Source organism: Bos grunniens, chromosome 10 (genome assembly GCF_055505025.1).
Source record: "Bos grunniens cultivar Pamir isolate PY7600 chromosome 10, Bosgru_T2T1.0, whole genome shotgun sequence".
In the NCBI taxonomy this organism is placed as follows: domain Eukaryota; kingdom Metazoa; phylum Chordata; class Mammalia; order Artiodactyla; family Bovidae; genus Bos; species Bos grunniens.
The window spans coordinates 37,598,311-37,618,516 of NC_141174.1; the positions used below are offsets into that span (position 1 = coordinate 37,598,311).

General features: G+C 39.8%; 2 pseudogenes across 1 annotated transcript in view; one reads left to right on the forward strand and one right to left on the reverse strand.

Annotated features, from left to right (window-relative positions):
* The first annotated feature begins 858 nt into the window (after window positions 1-858).
* On the forward strand, window positions 859-937 carry LOC147364340 (small nucleolar RNA U3; annotated as a pseudogene).
* A 6,372-nt stretch (window positions 938-7,309) lies between these two features.
* Window positions 7,310-20,206, reverse strand: part of LOC147364341 (glycerol-3-phosphate acyltransferase 3 pseudogene) — a 38,167-nt pseudogene continuing 25,270 nt past the window's right edge. The window contains exon 2 of the transcript XR_015133775.1: window positions 7,310-9,451. The product of XR_015133775.1 is annotated as a glycerol-3-phosphate acyltransferase 3 pseudogene (transcript). The remainder of the gene's footprint in view (window positions 9,452-20,206) is intronic.

Genomic DNA, 20,206 nt, shown 5'->3' on the forward strand with positions numbered 1-20,206 from the left:
TAGCTTTATTTATAATAGCCAGAAACTAGAAACAGCCCAAGTGTGCATCAGTTGGATGATGGATTTTTTTTTTAAGCTGTGATATAGTAAAACAATGGAATATTATTCAGTAATATTTTGTAAAGGAACTTCTAATACATACAACAAAACTCTGAATGATATGTATTCTGAATTATTTGGAAGGCAGTATATTGATATCTGCAAATTACTTTGAAATGCATTTTTTAAAAAGATGTATTGATGGTTTGGTAGTGTTGTAACAAAGTAAACAGAGTAAAATGTTATTTGCAAAATCTTGCAAAATTCTTTCAGCTTTTCTGTCTGCTTGAAAATTTTCATGATAAAATGTTGGAGAAAATTACATAAGAACATAGAAGATAGGTAAGGTACAGAGATGCCGAGAAAAAGATATTTCACCCCAGCTGTGGAGAAGAATAAAGTAATGTCAAAGATGACATGAATGAGAAGGTGATGTCTGAGATGTGCTGAATGAATAGGCTTTCACCAGGCAGGAGAAGCAAGTCTGATTGGCTCCTAACAACCTGATTATGCTGGAGAATGGGTAAGCACATCCTGAAGAAGGATCAGAGGTGGGGATAACGCGATAAGCAGAGGCCACATCATAGAAAGTTGAGTGTTCTGTGCTAAGGTTTATCCTATTATTGATGGGGAATTATTGTAGGTTTTAAGCATAGTTTATGGGGTGATACAACTTATACTTTAAAAAGATCACTCTGAAAATAGTGTAAAAGAGAAATGTCCAACTATGAGGCTGGAGGCAGGAAAATGAGGACAAAGCATGTTGATGTTGCGATAGCTTTAATAAGGGGTAAGGGTAGCCTGATTTAAGACAATGGAAAGACTATACTTTCAGGGATCATTTCTATAGTTTGTTACTAGAGAAGTTTCAGACAAGCAAAAACTGAGAGAATTCAGCACCACCAAACCAGCTCTCCAACAAATACTAAAGGATATTCTCTAGACAGGAAACACAAAAACGGTGTATAAACTCGAACCCAAAACAATAAAGTAAATGGCAACGGGATCATACTTATCAGTAATTACCTTAAACGTAAATGGGCTGAATGCCCCAACCAAAAGACAAAGACTGGCTGAATGGATACAAAAACAAGACCCCTACATATGTTGTCTACAAGAGACCCACCTCAAAACAGGGGACACATACAGACTGAAAGTGAAGGGCTGGAAAAAGATTTTCCATGCAAATAGGGACCAAAAGAAAGCAGGAGTAGCAATACTTATATCAGATAAAATAGACTTTAAAACAAAGGCTGTGAAAAGAGACAAAGATGATCACTACCTAATGATCAAAGGATCAATCCAAGAAGAAGATATAACAATTATAAATATATATGCACCCAACACGGGAGCGCCGCAATATGTAAGACAAATGCTAACAAGTATGAAAGGAGAAATTAACAATAACACAATAATACTGGGAGACTTTAATACCCCACTCACACCTATGGATAGATCAACTAAACAGAAAATTAACAAGGAAACACAAACGTTAAACGATACAATAGACCAGTTAGACCTAATTGATATCTACAGGACATTTCATCCCAAAACAATGAATTTCACCTTTTTCTCAAGCGCACATGGAACCTTCTCCAGGATAGATCACATCCTGGGCCATAAATCTAGCCTTGGTAAATTCAAAAAAATAGAAATCATTCCAAGCATCTTTTCTGACCACAATGCAGTAAGATTAGATCTCAATTACAGGAGAAAAACTACTAAAAATTCCAGCATATGGAGGCTGAACAACACGCTGCTGAATAACCAATAAATCACAGAAGAAATCAAAAAAGAAATCAAAATTTGCATAGAAACTAATGAAAATGAAAACACAACAACCCAAAACCTGTGGGACACTTTAAAAGCAGTCCTAAGGGGAAAGTTCATAGCAATACAGGCATACCTCAAGAAACAAGAAAAAAGTCAAATAAATAACCTAACCCTACACCTAAAGCAACTAGAAAAGGAAGAAATGAAGAACCCCAGGGTTAGTAGAAGGAAAGAAATCTTAAAAATTAGGGCAGAAATAAATGCAAAAGAAACAAAAGAGACCATAGCAAAAATCAACAAAGCCAAAAGCTGGTTCTTTGAAAGGATAAATAAAATTGACAAACCATTAGCCAGACTCATCAAGGAACAAAGGGAGAAAAATCAAATCAATAAAATTAGAAATGAAAATGGAGAGATCACAACAGACAACACAGAAATACAAAGGATCATAAGAGACTACTATCAACAATTATATGCCAATAAAATGGACAACGTGGAAGAAATGGACAAATTCTTAGAAAAGTACAACTTTCCAAAACTGGACCAGGAAGAAATAGAAAATCTTAACAGACCCATCACAAGCACGGAAATCGAAACTGTAATCAAAAATCTTCCAGCAAACAAAAACCCAGGTCCAGACGGCTTCACAGCTGAATTCTACCAAAAATTTAGAGAAGAGCTAACACCTATCCTGCTCAAACTCTTCCAGAAAATTGCAGAGGAAGGTAAACTTCCAAACTCATTCTATGAGGCCACCATCACCCTAATACCAAAACCTGACAAAGATCCCACAAAAAAAGAAAACTACAGGCCAATATCACTAATGAACATAGATGCAAAAATCCTTAACAAAATTCTAGCAATCAGAATCCAAAAACACATTAAAAAAATCATACTCCATGACCAAGTGGGCTTTATCCCAGGGATGCAAGGATTCTTCAATATCCACAAATCAATCAATGTAATACACCACATTAACAAATTGAAAAATAAAAACCATATGATTATCTCAATAGATGCAGAGAAAGCCTTTGACAAAATTCAACATCCATTTATGATAAGAACTCTCCAGAAAGCAGGAATAGAAGGAACATACCTCAACATAATAAAAGCTATATATGACAAACCCACAGCAAACATTATCCTCAATGGTGAAAAATTGAAAGCATTTCCTCTAAAGTCAGGAACAAGACAAGGGTGCCCACTTTCACCATTACTATTCAACATAGTTTTGGAAGTTTTGGCCACAGCAATCAGAGCAGAAAAAGAAATAAAAGGAATCCAAATTGGAAAAGAAGAAGTAAAACTCTCACTATTTGCAGATGACATGATCCTCTATATAGAAAACCCTAAAGACTCCACCAGAAAATTACTAGAACTAATCAATGATTATAGTAAAGTTGCAGGATATAAAATCAACACAGAGAAATCCCTTGCATTCCTATACACTAATAATGAGAAAACAGAAAGAGAAATTAAGGAAACAATTCCATTCACCATTGCAACGGAAAGAATAAAATACTTAGGAATATATCTACCTAAAGAAACTAAAGACCTATATATGGAAAACTATAAAACACTGGTGAAAGAAATCAAAGAGGACACTAATAGATGGAGACAGACATTAAAAAGAATAGATTTGAATCAGTTCTAATGAGATGGATGAAACTGGAACCTATTATACAGAGTGAAGTAAGCCAGAAAGAAAAACACCAATACAGTATACTAACACATATATATGGAATTTAGAAAGATGGTAACAATAACCCTGTGTACGAGACAGCACAAGAGACACTGATGTATAGATCAGTCTTATGGACTCTGTGGGAGAGGGAGAGGGTGGGGAGATTTGGGAGAATGGCATTGAAACATGTATAATATCATGTAAGAAACGAGTCACCAGTCCAGGTTCGATGCACGATACTGGATGCTTGGGGCTGGTGCACTGGGACGACCCAGAGGGAGGGTATGGGGAGGGAGGAGGGAGGAGGGTTCAGGATGGGGAACACAGGTATACCTGTGGCGGATTCATTTCGATATTTGGCAAAACTAATACAATATTGTAAAGTTTAAAAATAAAATAAAATTTAAAAAAACACCAATATAGAGAACAATCATATAAATTTTTCTAACTAAATAAAACTCTTTTGTGTTATCTGAAAAAAAAAAAGAAAACAATAAAAATAATTTCATCTGGCAAGAGAAGTAACAATAGCAAAGATATTAAGTTTTAAGGACTCCCCAGTTCCGGTTTAGCCTGAAACACTTTGTTGACATATTTTGCCGAATTTAAAACCTCTTAAGCTCTCAACCACGGGATCGACCAGAACTAAAGAGAAGATGGTGAAGACTTTTCTGACCCTCCTCACTCAATGGACTAAAGCTTGGATTCTGTCAACTTCTGTCCCAATTCTGTGTTGAATTCTCCTCACCTCAAGCCCCTTCACAAACACACATGTACCTTTAGCTTAAAACATCCACAGTTTTGCTATTCGAGGAGACACTGCTTTAGGAAAGATCCCACGTGTTCTCCTTACTTACTGCAAGTAATAAATCCTTCCTTCTCCAAAAAAAAAGACAATGGAAGTGCAGGTGGTAAGGAAGTATAGGATTTGGAAACTGTTTATGATGTAAGAGTGACAGGAGATTAAATGGAGAGAGTTTGTGATTGAGTTAATGTGTGGAATGAGAGAAAGAAGAGTTGAGAATGATCCTAAAGGTCCTGAGTAAATAATGATAAAGTATAAAGTGGAAGGAGCAAGTTTTAGGAGAGAATATGCATATAATGGGGAAATGCTTATTCTCTAATGCCTATCTGGAATGTCCAGATAGACTTGTTCAGGAGGTTATTGAACATAAAGCCTGGGCCTCAGTAAGGATATGACCATTAGATTGATTGATTTTCTTATTTCCTTTTTATCATCTACTTAACTCTAATTCCAAAGAAAATTTTGGAGATAACAACCAATATACACTTTAAAAGCATCAAATTGGATGCTGGGAAAGATTGAAGGAAGGAGGAGAAGGGGAAGACAGAGTATGAAATGCTTGGATGGCATCACTGACTCAATGGACATGAGTTTGGGTAAACTCCGGGAGTTGATGCACAGGGAGGCCTGGCATGCTGCGGTTCATGGAGATGCAGAGTCGGTCACGACTGAGTGACTGAACTGAACTGAACTGAACCTCTAACTCATTCCAAAGAGAATTTTGGAGATAACAACCAATACATACTTTAAAACCATTAAATTGGATGTGATCTGGTGTATGATTGTGTATACGTGCATGTGTGTGCACACACACGCACACTCAGTCATGTCCAATTCTTTGTGACCCCATGGACTGTAGCCCGCTGTTTATGGCTCCAGTCCATGGCTCCATGTCCATTCCATGGAGGGGGTTGCTATTTCCTTTTTCAGGGGATCTTCCTAACCCAGGGATTGAACTCATCTCTCTTACATTTCCTGCATTGGCTGTCAGATTCTTTACCAGCTGAGCCGTCAGGTAAGTCCCTTGGTGTATGACTAGCCCCGTACAAACTGCAAAAGAAAAAATCAACGGCTGTTCTTCAGCCACTCATATACAGTTTGTGTTTTCCTCCTGGGGATACAGTCTTCTGTGCATCCGTAATGTAATAGAAAGAACACTAAACAAGAGTTTGGAAATGTGGTTTCTGGTTCCAGCTTTCCCATTAGCAGTTGACTCTGAGCAACTTGTTTAAGCCCTCAGAGGCCTCCAGTGTAAGACAGCTGAATTATTTGACCTCTGTTATCCCTTCCAGCTCTCAAGTGGGAATTTTCTTTGAGCTGTATTTCATAGATTATTATCCAGGCCCTTTTCCTCTCCAGTGACCTTCACTTGGCCTCCAAGGTACTAATTAGCACTTCAACTTGCGAAGGGGAGAAAGAAAGGTTGGGGGGAAAAGTGTGTTCTCTTGCTGGGATATTATGATAAGAAAATATTAAAAATAGAAAAACTGACATCACTAAAATTGATGAGGTTTGGGTTTATACAGACTCTCCCCATCCAATGAGGTCATAGGCAGTTCTGCAACAAGAAAGACTATTTAAGGTTCATTTAAATATAAATGAGGATGGTCTTATATTGTGGCATTTCTTTAGAAATCACAATGTTTGGATATAATAAAAAGAGTATTCAGCCAACTTCAGTTTGGCTTTCAAAAAGGAAAACAATGAATCATACATCCAAACACAGAGTTTTCTCTTTAAATGTGATAGATAATCACAATCATAAAATTTAAATGACTTATGACCAAATGACCTAAAAAGGGAATTACAATAAAGCTACATGAAACAAAATATTGAGCAAAACTGTTGAGCAAAATAAAATTCCAAGTACAGTCAACACACTGTGCTCGAGCCATGAAAACTTCATGGTACACTGTGAATGAGCTTTATTCTGGTTTTGGAGAGCAAGTTTCCAATAGCCTGCAATGCTCCTTCCCATCTCCTCTGTCTGGAAAATGCTTACAGCCACTGTTTTCAAACTTGTGTGTATCAAAATCCAATGGAAGGCTTATGAAAATGCAAATTGTTGGTCCTTCCCTCAGTTTGTCATTCATTATGTATGGGAAAGTCTCAGGAACTGATATTTCTAACAAATTCCCAGGTGATACTTATGCTGCTAGTCCAGGAATCATACTTTAAAAACCCCTGGCCTTCGGCTTCCCAGATAACGAAGTGGTAAAGCACCTGCCTGCCAATTCAGAAGACAAGAAACACAGATTCAATCCCTGGGTTGGGAAGATCCCCTGGAGGAGGGCATGGCAACCCACTTCAGTATTCTTACCTGGAGAATCCCATGGACAGAGGAACCTTGCAGGCTACAGTCCATAGGGTCACACAGAGTTGGACAAGACTGAAGCAACTTAATACACAGACATGCACGGTAGAAACCAACATGACACCATAAAGCAATCGTCCTCCAATTTAAAAAAAATCAAGACCTATGAAAGAACCAGTGGCCTTGGACTTCCGTGGTGGTCCAGTGGTCGAGAATCTGCCTGCCAATGCAGAGGCTGTAGATTCAATCCCTGGTCCAGGAAAATTCCACATGCTATGAAGCAGCCAAGCCTTTAGGCCACAAATACTGAAGTCTGCACTCTAGAGCCCATACTCCATAACAAAAGAGTAACCTAAGCCCTGCTCTCTGCAACTAGCGAAAGCCATTCATGTAGCAATGAAGACCCAGGACAGCCAATAATAATATAAATAAATAAATAAAAATAGAATGAAAAACATTGGCCCTACTCTTACTTGTATTTCAAAAACCCAGCTCAAATAGCACTCCCTGGGTGAAAGTAGGGTAGAATGGAAAAAGCTTTCACTTTCCAGTTTTCTTCCCAGAAGACTATAGACAATTCTGTATTAGAGCTAGATTGCAACTCTTGTCCTGAATCTGCTTCCATGTCTCCATCCTATGCCCACTCTGCTTCTTTGAAAGTTTCTGGAAAGGAAGGCTCAAATCTTATTCATACTTTTTTTTTTTTAGAAATATAGAATTTATTTATATTCACCGTAAGACAGTGTCACATTTTGTACATGGTTCCCAGAAGAGAAATAACACTCTGATGGCACTATATTGCTATCAACGTTGCTTATGCTGCACAGTTGGGAAACACTGATTTTCCCCTTTAAAAGATTTAAGGCTCAGATTCCAAAAGGTAATTTTGTCACTTATTTTCCTGTTTAAGAAAATGGGAAAGTTCTGAACTAAAGGACAAACGGGTGATGGGGGAGGAACAGCACCACCCACTTCACTCACAACACCCCCACCTCTGCAGAAGACACTCAATGCAATTGGTGGTGGTTGTCAGAGGCTCTTCCTCTTTGAAATGTGTTTGGTGACACGGATCAAACAAATCAACGGATGGGAGAGGCGTCAGGTAGAGATCTTTACTATAGAAACTTGGAAAACTAAAAGCTTTATCGCCAGTTGCTGGCTAACATAGGTCTATTTGAAAGTCACCTACATATAACTATGCACTCACTGTAACGGGGATTCACTTTTCTTTGGTAAAGCTCACCAAATAGGATGTCTCTTCTAACACGCCAGTAAAAAATATTTAATTTCCTTTCAACTTTGAGATCAAGGGGCCACAAAGCTGTCCGTTCTCCTAAAGACTGTCTTCCATTTTCCTTTTCAACCTTGTAGTAGAACAAAACCATGACAGCCATTCGAACCGAATGTGCAATCCTTGTTTGAGTGATTAAGGAAAGTGGGAAGGGAAGGGCGTGTGAAAACAAATCATGAACAAAGTTTGGGGTATTTTCTTGAGAACTGCCCTCTCAATGAGTTCCCAAAGTGTTTTAGAAGAACTTTTTCCAGTACAAATACTTCATTCAATCCACAAGGCCACAGTCATTTCACAAAAGGCAGAATCAGTTCAAACTCAGTACACTACTTTACAGTTGATGCGGCTAATGCTATAACAACAAAAGCCAAGAAGGGCACTGTGGGTTCCGCCTCTGGCACAAGGAGGTAGAGACAACCATCCTGTAGAAAAGGTTAACAATTAAAAAAAAAAAAAGTAAAACAAAACAACGCACTCCCTTCCTCCCCTCGCCAAAAAAAAAAGAAAAAAAACTCCACCCCGTTCCATCTCTAAGGACTAGCTCTGGAAAGCCTGGATGGCATTCAGTCCAGTTCCGACTTGAGAGATCCATTGCCCACAATCATTTTGCTGTAATTCTTCTGCTGCTCTTCCTTAAAGGTGTCCTTCACCTTGGCTCTCTTCAGCCCTCCATCCCAAGGAAGCTCGGTCAATCCTCCTTGTACAGCAATAGCAGACTTAACCCTGTTAGCAAACTGGACTGCGTCTTCTCCTTCCTCTCTGGTCATGGGGGGCATGTACCACACGTCACAGACGATGGCCCAGCTGGTCATCACTCGAAGCAGGTAGCTCACAATGTTGTATTTACTACTGTTCCAAAACGCATCACCAAACCGAGGATTATACTTAATGGCAACTGGATGGATGGTTCCTCCAATTTCAAAGCTTCCTTTTTTAAACATCATGACTGAAGTATTGTTGTTACAAGTTCCTTCAGGAAAGATTAATATGGGTAATTCTTCCTTAAGAGCAATATGTTCTTTTAGTCTCCTAATAACCAGGTGTCGGTCCTTCATTTCTGAACGTTCAAACCAGATATGTGGACAAGCCTTGACCATGGATCTCTGAATGATTCCCATCAATCCACCATGAACCTGGCCCACCTATTATGATAGTGAATGGTTCCAGAGAGGGCGAGAACACAGATGCGGCAGCAAGTCAGGTGGACCACTTCACTCAGGAAGTTTTTGAGTCTGTTTCTGGGCAGCTGTCCAACCAGGGTGGTTCCTATAACAAACAAACCGATCCCAATGACAGCTAAAGTAAGCCTCAGAGGCAGGAGAACACAGTAGCACACGATGACGCCCAGCACCCACACCATGGTGAGCCGCGGACTGACGTACTGGAAATTCACATTGGTCCTTGTGAGGAGGTTGCATGACACTAGCTCCTCTGAGGAGAACCTCTGGGTCACTTCGTCTTCCACAATGGCTTCCAACCCGTAGGCTGCAGGCGTCCTTCCGTTCTCCCGAAGGAGAGGAGACACTGAGGCCTCCCCGGTCGGATCTTAGAAGCCCAGGCATAATTAGCAAGCATGGCTGGTTCCATGCTCCAGATGGAGACTCAGCCAGAATTTGGGAGAGCGAGCGACATGGGGAGACCAAGTTTCAGTGAACAAGGCCCCCTTATTCATACTTTTATGTTTCCCAGTATGTAGAGCAGTGTTTGTCCCCACCAGATACTTAATCAATGGACCAAATAATAATAATAATAATCAATTAATAAATGTATGTATAAAAGAATGGCTATGAACGCACTTTTAAATTGAAGTGCTATGAAAAACATAGTGCAAATGAATCGTCTCAAGATCCGGTTAAAATGTAGATTCTGATTCGGGAAGTTTGGGGTGGGACCTGAGAGTCTGAATGTAAAAGTTCCAAGTCAAGAACTTTCACAAGCACACTTCAGGTTACAACTACACAGTAGTTCCCAGCCTTGACTGTCATTAGGACACCTGTGGACCTTTGGCAACATAGTTTCTAGTCTGCTTCCCAGACTGATTCAGTCAGAGTCTCTGGATATGGGTCTCAAGGCACCAAGGCATCAAGGTCTTTTCAAACCTCCTCAGTTATTTTAATATACAGCCAGAGCTGTGAGCAGTTGATATCTAGAGTAATCACATATGATATAGTCACCTTACATTAAAATCTAAATTTATGTGATTCAAATCATGGCAATTTTTTGTATTATTTATGATTACATTGATATTGATAATATTACATATATAATTTATTCTCTTTGAATCACTTTTTAACATAAAATTATCTTATTATTATCTGGCAGATATCATTATTTAAACCCAGCCAGAAAAGAAATTTCTGACAGCTTTTAAAATAAGGCTTTATTTAATGTTTACTTAATGTTTCTCAAGCGACTTATTTTAAAAGACCAGTTATTATTTTAGACAACTATAATTACGATATATATTTTTCTTGGAAATAAGGCAATGTAACCCAAAAGAAAGTGCCTTTGACATTGATTGATGTCAAATGTCAGATTTCAGGGCATCTGGCCCTGAAATGCTGGCTTGCAGAAAGGACCATTGTTTTCACAGTCCGTCTTAAAGAAGCAGAGTCAGGATTTTTTTTTAAATCTGTTTAAAGAAAAATTATCAAATAAAAATCCATATTTACACAGAATATACATAATAGAGTATTCTTTCACATTAAAGAAGAAAGATCTTAACACATACTTTCAACTATTAAACCACCAGAGTACTTTTAAAATAGAATCCAATCTGCAAGTCAGTTTATAACAACTTTTCACAAACCCAACCTTGCCATGATGTAAAGGAATGCCTCTATGGTTGACTTTGATCTTGGTGTTTAAAAAAGCAGCCCAAATAATACTAAGCTTTCCGGAAATGGGGTGATCTGTTTTGATGTTCCTCTAGAAATAAGCTGTGTAATCCATCCCAGGTCCCTAGCACCCAGGCTACAAGCAGCAGGTTTTAGCGCCACCCCTTTCCAGAAGTGTGTGGAAATGCCATACACAGTACTCAGGAGAGACACTTGGCCAGTGCTGCAGACTCCAGTGTTCTGTACCTGATTCTGAGGGAAAAAAAGAGAAGCTCAATTATCCATATGCACAAACCAAAGCTGAGTTCAGGGAATTAGGCCTCTATCAGGCCTCTTGTTTTTTAAGAATAAAAGTTTGGAATGAAAAGCTTTGAAAAACTAGTAGTTGAAACTCTTCATTAAGTACAATTCTTAAGAGTTGTACTTATTTGTTTTCTGATAATCTTAAATATCCAGGCAATTGTAATCATCAAAGACATATTTGAAACAGCATGACTTGCATATAAAAATGAATAAGATGAGTAAATGAGTAAAATGAGTAAGTGCCAAATTCAATACATTGTGCTGTCAAAAAACAACCACCTGACAGAAAGGAGATGTTCCAGAAATATGCCCAAGAGCCGTCTGCACATAGATTTCCTAGTGAACTAAAATTCTTTTTCTTATGCTGAACTCAAAACACAAAGGTGCTTAGAACACATTAAGGAAAAGCAGTGTGAAATCTAAGATCTGACTTTTATTCTCTCCTCATTAATCCAACACCTTAAAATTCAGTGTCCAGATTTACCGTTTTTCTGAAACTTTCCTAAGATCATCAATGGCATCCCACAAAAAAAGAGGTGTGAGAAATCTGAAGGATATATTTTTTAAAAATAATTTCTGATTTTCAGCAAAGGACAGAATGTGAATTTTATAAAATCAAAGTGAGTGATTGGTAAGCCCACCGTTGATTGTAGGAAAAAACCTAGAATCAATTATTTTCAAAATATCAAGCACTTAAAGAGGAAGTTGTGATCATTAGGAACTACCCTGATTTCAAGAACACTCATGACAGGTTTTTTTCCCCTAAGATTACTGGTGTGGTAGGAATCACAGACCTGCTGTAGATATTATAAATCTGCATTTCAGCAATCATGATATCCTTGTGGACAAGATGGATAAACATTAATCACTTTAAAGCTTGGGTAGAGCCAAACCCAAAGAATGCTAAGTTATGAATCAAAGTCTCTGCAAAGAGATTTTCCAAAAGCATTATGCAAAGTTTTATCCTGTTCTTAAACTAGTTCATTGTTTCACTGGCAATTTGAATGGGGGTATTTGTGGCCCAATGATCAAATTTTCAGACAAGTTGAAGATGGAAAAGAGCAATAATGGTAAAGGACTGCATGCTAAATCATTTCAGTCATGTCCAAGTCTTTGCGACCCCATGGACTGTAGCTGGCCAGGCTCCTCTGTCCATGGGATTTTCCAGGCAAGAACACCGGAGTGGGTTGTCCTGCCCTTCTCCAAGGGATCTTCCCAACCCAGGGACTGAACTCTCATCTCATGTCTCCTGCACTGTCGGATGGGTTCTTTATCACTAGCACCACCTGGGAAGCCCTGGTCAAGGACTGAATAGATTACAAAAAGATTACAACTGCCTGCACCAACTGGCCAGACCTAATTCAACTGAATTTAACAGGATGAACATCAAGTTCCCTGATCCAGCTCATCTACTTCTCAGAGCTGATGAATGGGAGGAATACCAAGAGGTTGCTCAGGACAGAGTCTGGCACATTGCTATATGCCCCAAATTTTATTATTATGATCATCTTATTATTCATCTTTATTTTCTTTAGTTATGAGGCTCTGCCAGAAAAATAAATCTTTTAAAACAAGTTTCAAACAGTTGAAGGCTAGAGTCATGCCCTGCATTTTGTGCCATGTTTCTACTCTGGCGAATGTATGAGTGGCTGCCATCTTGCCTCACTTGCTGAATAAGGGGAGAAGAGAGATGCCAATCATGTACTTGATTCGTAATCTGCCGTCCCACATGCTCTTTATTTGAACTTTCCTGAGCTGCCTGCTGTATAGTTATTTCCAAGCAAATCTGAAAAACATTTTTAAACAGAATGTGCTCTGCTGTGCCTAGGCGCTCAATCATGTCTGACTCTTTGCAACACTATGGACAGTAGCCTGCCAAGCTCCTCTTCCATGGGGATTCTCCAGGCAAGAATACTAGAATGGGTTTCCATGCCATCCTCCAGGAGATCTTCCAAACCCAGGAATCAAACCCAGGTCTCCCATATTGCAGGCTGTTTCTTTACCATCTGAGCCACCGGGGAAGCCCTTTAAACAGAATCGTGTTTTATTCAGTGTTTCCTGTGTAGCTAGCACTCAGAAAGGTATCCATAGGTAGAGTATCGCTATACTTCACCAAAACCCAGTGAGGTAGGTATTATTCCTTCCATTTTATGCATGAGAAAACTGCAACTCAGAAGATCACAGAGACTTGTATGTTCAAAGGAATCAGTGGTCAAGTCCCTTGGTTACCTTCTCTCTTCTCCTGAAGTCAGATAGCTGTCCTCAAATACTTTAGCCATCCTGGTATGTGCTGTATTCTCAGTCGCTCAGTCATGTCTGACTCTTCACAACCCCATGGACTGTAGCCCTCCAGGTTCCTCTGTCCATGGGATTCTCCAGGCAGGAATACTGGAGTGGGTTTCCATTTCCTACTCCAAAGGATCTTCTTGACCCAGGGATTGAACCCACATCTCTTGTGTTTTTTGCATTGGTAGGCAGATTCTTTACCACTGCACCAGCTGAGAAGCCTCCATCCTGGAATGGTAGCCCCCAATCCAAGCCCCAAACTACCAAATTCCAAGGCCATCCCTTACTTTAGCAGAAAACTTCTGCATGTGCATTTCACATTCAGGACAGAACAATCATAGATCCTGGTCACTGAGAATCAACCAATCACAATTGTGGGAAGGCATCCTTAATTCCAAAAGAATTCTTCACTGAAGTCCCAATTCTCATCTGTCTGGACTCACAAAGGCCGTTCCTTATTGACAATGACCTTCTTCACCATGGTCACACTAGGACTTGAGAACTAAGGTCATCCCCTCCTGTTGCTTTTCTCTTCCAAAACTTAAATGACCCCATAATGGAGAATACGCTTCTGATTAAAAACTGCCTTCGAGTTCTCAAGTTACCTCATTGTATGAGGTGAGGGGCTGATTTAATTGAGTTATATAATAAGTGTCATGAAAATATGCAGTGAAAGACTCATTTTCAGGGTAATTCCATTTAGGAAGTAATTAAAGAAGACATTAAAGACGTCTCCATCACCACAGTGTCACAAATTGCTTATCCATTGAGAGTAAATTCAAACATATGCAGGGACATCTCACATGAGAGATCAGAACTAAAGCAGGCAGGATTCCAGGCTGACAAATCAAAGCCAGAATCCCAAATCCTGGCATTCTGGATTCACCTTTTCTTTAACAATTAAATGCACAGCCTGAAACCCCCATTCTAAATACTATAGTCAAACCAGATCTCTGGTGGGATTTTCATTCATTCATTCCAACAATCTCTTCCTGAGTGACTACTGTGTGTCAAGCTCTATTCTAGACAGTAGAAATAAAGCAAGAAATATCCAGTTTTTTAAAAAAGTGTCCTTGGACTTCCCTGGTGGTCCGGTGGTTAAGACTCTACCCTCCCAGTGCAGGGGCCTGAGTTTGACCCCTGGTCAGGAAACTAGGTCTCATGTGCAGCAACTAAGACCCAGCAGCCAAATTTAAAAAGAGAGAGCTGTATGTTCAACAATAATGACAACAAAAAATCTCAGCTATATGTTAAAAGAGAAGGCAAGAAAACTCCTGCCCTCGTGGAGCTTATGTTGTTTGTGTGTACTGAGAGCAGAGAAGTTGGAGTGGGGAGGGGCTGTTTTCTTCAGAATGAGTCCATTCTAAAGCCTGTAGTCCCCTGTATCCTGGTAGCTGCTGCCATCTCTCTCTGCCCTGGTGCAAAATACCACCCTCACTTTATTCACTCCCCACAGAAAGCCACTAATACAAATTGGTGTATAATAGGTTTTTATAGGTGAAGGGTAGCAGAAGGAGCATATCATAGCATAATGAAATACAAGCAACAACTTAAAATGTAGTATTAAATATTGCTGATCCAAAAAGCTACTACCTATTCTCCCTGGTGGGCTGTTTCTTGCTGGCCGTATTCTCCCTCAGGCTCTGGCTTGTTGCCATCTTCTCCCATCTCTCTCTCCAGATCTTTTTGCCAGCCCCTGATTCTCCTAGCTGCCAGCCTCTGACCTTCACTTTCCTTTTACTTTTCTCATGCAAAGCAGTTCACCCAAGGCTTCAGGACTATGCCCGGGCTGAGGTTGATGGACAGAGAGGGCTTCACCTTTCCCATCCAAAAAGTCAGTCAATATATTTTTTTTTAAACAATGAACCGACTTTCCTGTTGTGAATTTTACCACTGCCTTACCATGTGAGCTGCAGTCTGTCCTAGTTTCAACAGAATCTTTTTACTCATTGCCATCAGCCAGCAGTTGTGGGAAAACAGTACGCAGAGTGAATTGCTAAAGACTACCCCAAAAGTGGAATTTTAAGCACTCACATTAACAAAGCTTTGGGAAACTGTCATTAAAGATTCCAAACAAATGAGCAATCAATCCTTGTTTACTCAATATTGAACAAGTAGAAACTGAGAGCTTTTCAAAAAATCAAGTTGGATCACTACCTCAAGTAGAGTATCAAAATGACTTTCAAATATATCAGAGATTCAAACATGAAAGGGGAAACACAGGGATCTCCCTGACGGTCCAGTAGTTAAGACTCCTATGCTTCCACTGCAAAGGGCACGGGGTTTCATCTGTGGACAGAAAAAAAAAAGTTGAAATCAGTAAATGACTTTAAAAGAAAAGGACCACAAAAATAATAGAACATGATTGAGGTTTTAAAAAGTAATATTCTTGAAGTAGAAAAAACCTTCTAAGTATGATATTAAAAAGTAAAGAGAAAAAGTTAGCAATCTGACTAAATATAAATGTTAAACTTCCACATAGCAAAACTATCACAAATCACATCCAAAAAAAAAATGAGAAAACATTGTAACACACAAAACAAGTTTAAGAATAAATTCTTCAGAAGACAAACAATATCATCAAAATGAACAGAAATTTTTTTTGCTTTTCTTTTTTTAAAACTTATTTATTTTCAGTTCAGTTCCGGAGAAGGCAGTGACACCCCACTCCAGTACTCTTGCCTGGAAAATCCCATGGACGGAGGAGCCTGGTGGGGTGCAGTCCATGGGGTCGCTAAGAGTCAGACACGACTGAATGACTTCACTTTCACTTTTCACTTTCATGCATTGGAGAAGGAAATGGCAACCCACTCCAGTGATCTTGCCTGGAGAATCCCAGGGATGGGGGATTCTCCAGGCAAGATCTCCAGGCAGATGGTGGTCTCCATCTATGGGGTCGAATAGAGTCGGACACGACTGAAATGACTTGGCAGCAGCAGCAGTTCAGTTCAGTCCCTCAGTTGTGTCCAACTCTTTCAACCCCATGAACCGCAGCACGCCAGGCCTCCCTGCCCATCACCAACTCCTGGAGTCCACCCAAACCTATGTCCATCAAGTTGGTGATGCCATCCAACCATTTCATCCTCTGTCATCCCCTTCTCCTCCTACCCTCAATCTTTCCCAGCATCAGGGTCTTTCCAAATGAGTCAGCTCTTTGCAACGGGTGGACAAACTATTGGAGTTTCAGCTTCAGCATCAGTCCTTCCAATGAACACCCAGGACTGATCTCCTTTAGGATGGACTGGTTGGACCTCCTTGCAGTCCAAGGGACTCTCAAGAGTCTTCTCCAACACCACAATTCAAAAGTATCAATTCTTCGGTGCTCAGCTTTCTTTATAGTCCAACTCTCATCTTCATACATGACAACTGGGAAAAACCATAGCCTTGACTAGATGGACCGTTGTTGGCAAAGTAGTGTCTCTGCTTTTTAATATGCTATCTAGGTTGGTCAGAACTTTCCTTCCAAGGAGTAAGCATATTTTAATTTCATGGCTGCAATCACCATCTGCAGTGACTTTGGAGCCCAGAAAAATTAAGTCAGCCACTGTTTACACTGTTTCCCCATCTATTTGCCATGAAGTGATGGGACCGGATGCCATGATCTTCGTTTTCTAAATGTTGAGCTTTAAGCCAACTTTTTCACTCTCCTCTTTCACTTTCATCAAGAGGCTCTCTAGTTCTTCTTCACTTTCTGCCATAAGGGTGGTGTCATCTGCATATCTGAGGTTATTGGTATATCTCCCACCAATCTTGATTCCAGCTTGTGCTTCCTCCAGTCCAGCATTTTTCATGATATACTCTGCATATAAATTAAATAAGCAGGGTGGCAATATACAGCCTTGATGTACTCCTTTTCCTATTTGGAACCAGTCTGTTGTTTCATGTCCAATTCTGACTGTTGCTTCCTAACCTGCATACAAGTTTCTCAAGAGGCAGGTCAGGTGGTCTTGTATCCCCATCTCTTTCAGAATTTTCCACAGTTGATTGTGATTCACACAGTCAAAGGCTTTGGCATAGTCAATGAAGCAGAAATAGATGTTTTTCTGGAACTCTCTTGCTTTTTTGATGATCCAGCAGATGTTGGCAATTTGATCTCTGCTTCCTCTGCCTTTTCTAAAACCAGCTTGAACATCTGGAAGTTCAAAGTTTACGTATTGCTGAAGCCTGGCTTGGAGAATTTTAAGCATTGCTTTACTACCGTGTGAGATAATTGGAGGCTAATTACTTTACAATATTGTAGTGGTTTTGCCATGAAAGTTAAAGTGAAGTCGCTCAGTCGTGTCCGACCCTTTGTGACCTCATGGACTGTAGCCCTCCTCCATCCATGGGATTTTCTAGGCAAGAATACTGGAGTGGGTTGCCATTTCCTTCTCCAGGGGGTCTTCCCAACCCAGGGATCGAACCGGGGTCTCCTGCATTGCGGGCAGACCCTTTACCGTCTGAGCCACCAGGGAATCCATTGACATGAATCAGCCATGGGTGTACATGTGTCCCCCATTCTGAACCCCCCTCCCACCTCCCTCCCCATACCATCCCTCAGGGTCATCCCAGTGCACCAGCCCTGAGCGCCCTGTCTCATGCATCAAACCTGGACTGGCGATCTATTTCACACATGATAATATACATGTTTCAATGCTAGTCTCTTAAGTCATCCTACCCTCGACTTCTCCCACAAAGTCCAAAAGCCTGTTCTTTATATCTGTGTCTCCTTTGCTGCTTCGCATATAGAGTCATCATTACCATCTTTCTAAATTCCATATATATGCATTAATATACTGTATTGGTGTTTTTCTTTCTGACTTACTTCACTCTGTATAATAGGCCTCAGTTTCACCCACCTCATTAGAACTGATTCAAATACTTTATTTTTTAATAGCTGAGTTATATTCCATTGTGTATATGTACCACAGCTTTCTTATCCATTCGTCTGCCGATGGACATCTAGGTCGCTACAATGTCCTGGCTATTGTAAACAGTGCTGCAATGAACATTGGGGTACATGTGTCTCTTTCAATTCTGGTTTCTTTGATGTATATGCACAGCAGTGGGATTGCTAGGTCATATGGCGGTTCTTTTTCCAGTTTTTTAAGAAATCTTCACACTGTTCTCCATAGTGGCTGTACTAGTTTGCATTCCCACCAACAGTGTAAGAGGGTTCCCTTTTCTCCACACCCTCTCCAGCATTTCTTGTCTGTAGACTTTTTGATAGCAGCCATTCTGACCAGCGTGAGATGGTACCTCATTGTGGTTTTGATTTGCGTTTCTCTCATGAGCGATGTTGAGCATCTTTTCATGTGTTGTTAGCCATCTGTATATCTTCTTTGGAGAAATGTCTGTTTAGCTCTTTGGCCCATTTTTTGATTGGGTCATTTATTTTTCTGGAATTGAGCTACATGAGCTGCTTGTATATTTTTGAGACTAATTCTTTGTCAGTTGCTTCATTTGCTATTATTTTCTCCCATTTTGAAGGCTGTCTTTTCACCTTGCTTATAGTTTCCTTCGCTGTGCAAAAGCTTTTAAGTTTACTTAGATCCCATTTGTTTATTTTTTGAAGGATGGGTCATAGAGGATCCTGCTATGATTTATGTCAGAGAGTGTTTTGCCTATGTTTTCCTCTAGAAGTTTTATAGTTTCTGGCCTTACATTTAGATCTTTAATCCATTTTGAGTTTATTTTTGTGTATGGTGTTAGAAAATGTTCTAGTTTAATTCTTTTACAGGTGGTTGACCAGTTTTCCCAGCACCACTTGTTAAAGAGATTGTCCTTTCTTCACTGTATATTCTTGCCTCCTTTGTCAAAGATAAGTGTCCATAGGTTCGTGGATTTATCTCTGGGCTTTCCATTTTGTTCTATTGATCTAAATTTTTGTCTTTGTGCCAGTACCATCTTGATGAATGTAAGTTTATGCTGCCAAGTCGCTTCAGTCATGTCTGACTCTTAGTGACCCCATGGACTGCAGCCTATCAGGCTCCTCCATCCATGGGATTTTCCGGGCAACAGTACTGGAGTGGGGTGCCATTGCCTTCTCCCATGTAGGTTTATAGTACAGTCTAAAGTCAGGCAGGTTGAGTCCTCCAGTTTCAGTCTTCTTTCTCAAGATTGCTTTGGCTATTCGAGGTTTTTTGTATTTCCATACAAATTGAAATTATTTTGAACAGAAATTCTAAAGGTAGGCAAAGGATATGATCAAGCAGCATACACACACACACACAAATGGTCACTAAAACCATGAAAATATATTCAACTTTGTTCCTCCTTAAATAAATAAGCATTTTGAAAAGGATATTGTTGATATCATTTTCCACCTAGCAGATTGGAAAATATATCAAAATTTACAATACCAAGTGGTGGTTATAAGAGGAATTATTCTTTTTCATGTATGTTGATATAGAATATAAATTGGTGCAAACTGTTAGATAGATTATTGTTTAGTGTCTTGGTCATTTCTGATTCTTCATAGGGAAAAGGCTTCAATCTTTCTGAGTTCCAAAAGGCAGATTCAAGCAGTTAATAATTAGGGGAGTGAGGAAATGCAGAAAAAAAGGAAAGGCAGTCAAGAAACAATTTGTTGTTGTTTTGTTCAGTCGCTAAGTTATGTCCTACTTTTCACAACCCCATGGATTGCAGCACGCCAGGCTTCCCTGTCCTTCACTATCTCCTGGAGTTTGCTCAAACTCATGTCCGTTGAGTCAGTGATGCCATCCAACTATCTCATCCTCTGCCACCCCCTTCTCTTCTTGCCCTCAATCTTTCCCAGGATCAAGGTCTTTTCCAGTGATTCAGCTTTTTGCATCAGGTGGCCAAAGTATTGGAGCTCCAGCTTCAGCATCAGTCCTTCCAATGAATATTCAGGGTTCTTTTCCTTTAGGATGGA